Raw genomic sequence first — 2,243 nt, forward strand, 5'->3', positions numbered from 1 at the left:
AGCGCACATGTGTAAGAATTCCTGCAAATCACATATATGGCAGGCATCCTTTCTGAAGTTTGTTTTTGGTATCTTCTTTTGGGCAGCCATCATGAATTTTATTTTATTGTTATTATTTTGGCCATGCTGCATGGCTTGCAGGATCTTAGTTCCCTGATCAGGGATTGAACCCAGGCCACTGCACTGAAAGTGTGGAGTCCTAACCACTAGACTGCCAGGGAATTCCCCATCATGAATTTGAATGTAGTCAAAATAATTATTTTCCTTTTAGGATGTCTGTTGTGTTACGTTTTGTTCAAGAAATTTTTACATATATATGTTCTCAATTTTCTTCTAAAAATTTTGTGTTTTTTTTTTTTTTTGGCTGCGCCACACAGCTTGCGGGATCTTAACACCCTGACCAGGGATCAAACCCAGGCCCCAGCAGTGAAAGCGCCAAGTCTTAACCACTGGACCGCCAAGGAATTCTCATGTGTTGGTTTTTTTTTTTTTTGAGGGATGTACATTTTATTGTAAACCTTAAATACTCCTCAGACAGAACACAATGTCTTCAGTCTAGGCTCTCATGTGGCTTACAGAGGAAACTGTGATTTTTGGATTAGGGGCAAGGAGAGGGACAGCACGGAGGATGAGTACTTAGTTTGCCAAAAGGACCCCCTCACGAGTGCTCCTCAGCCAGCTTATCAGCTTTTGCCACATCTCCTTCAATGGGTCCCACCATATAGAAGGCCTGTTCTGGGAGATGGTCATATTCACCTGCCAAAATCTGCTGGAATCCTTTGATGGCCTTCTTCAGGGGTACCAGCTTCCCCATATGACCGGTAAAGACCTCAGCCTCCTGGAATGGCTGAGACAAGAAACGCTGTATTTTCCATGCACGGGACACAGTTAACTTGTCTTCCTCAGAAAGTTCATCCATACCCGGGATGGCAATGATGTCCTGGAGGGATCTGTAGTCCTGTAGGATATTTTGCACCCCACAGGCAGCATCATAATGCTCATTGCCAACAATGTTGGGATCCATGATGTGAGAGGTGGAGTCCAGAGGATTCACAGCTAGATATCTGCCCAGTTCAGCAATAGCACGGGACAGCACAGTGGTAGCATCCAAATGGGCAAAGGTAGTGGCAGGGGCAGGGTCAGTCAAGCCATCAGCAGACACGTAGATAGCCCGTACAGAGGGGATAGATCCCTTTTTGGTGGTGGTGATTCTTTCCTACATGGTACCCATGTCAGTGGCCAGGGTAGGCTGACAACCCACTGCAGAAGGGATTCTGCCTAATAAAGCAGACACCTCTGAGCCAGCCTGGGTGAAGCAAAAGATGTTATCAATAAACAACAATACATCTTGACCTTCTTGGTCTCTGAAGTATTCAGCTACAGTCAGACCAGTCAGAGCTACCCGGGCCCGAGCACCAGGCGGTTCATTCATTTGACCATACACCAGCCCGACCTTGCAGGTAGCATCTTTTAAGTTGATAACACCAGACTCAGTCATTTCATGGTATAAGTCATTGCCCTCATGGGTCCTCTTACCAACACCAGCAAATACAGAGTAACCACTGTGGGCTTTTGCAACATTGTTGATTAACTCTATGATCAGTACTGTCTTGCCAACTCCAGCACCACCAAAGAGCCCAATTTTGCCACCCTGGGCATAGGGAGGCAGCAGATCCACAACCTTGATACCAGTAGCAAGAATTTCCTGCTCAGCACTCATCTCCATGAATTCAGGAGCCTCAGCATGAACAGCAGCAAATTGTTTGGTTTCAATGGGACCTCTCTCATCAATAGGTTCTCCAATGATGTTCATGATTCTACGCAAGGTCTCAGGGCCAACAAGAATTTTGATTGGTCCAGCAGAATCCAGGACTTTCTGGCCTCTAACCAAACCTTCTGTACCATCTATGGCAATGGTCCTTACCGTGCTCTCACCCAAATGCTGGGCCACCTCCAAAACCAGCCTGGTTTCCCTGCCTTGCATTTCCAGGACATTTAGGATGCGTGGCAGCCCCTCATCAAATTGGACGTCCACCACTGCACCGATGACCGCCACGACGCGCCCAGTGGCGGCGCCTGCTTTGGCGATGGATATGTTTCAGCAGCATAGTCTCTGGCAGGCTGGAGCGCTGCCGAAGCGGCCCGCAGTAAGAGTCGGACTTGAGGTAGCGGTGCTGAAGGGCTGAGTCCCCGCAAGCCCTCAGAGGCCAAGGCAGCGGCACACGACCCACAAGTCCCAACAT

General features: G+C 48.1%; 1 pseudogene; it reads right to left on the reverse strand.

The window, feature by feature from the left end:
* Window positions 1-631: 631 nt before the first annotated feature.
* LOC102999580 (ATP synthase subunit beta, mitochondrial-like) lies at window positions 632-2,243 on the reverse strand (annotated as a pseudogene).

The sequence above is a fragment of the Balaenoptera acutorostrata genome, chromosome 2 (genome assembly GCF_949987535.1).
Source record: "Balaenoptera acutorostrata chromosome 2, mBalAcu1.1, whole genome shotgun sequence".
Classification (NCBI taxonomy): Eukaryota; Metazoa; Chordata; class Mammalia; order Artiodactyla; family Balaenopteridae; genus Balaenoptera; species Balaenoptera acutorostrata.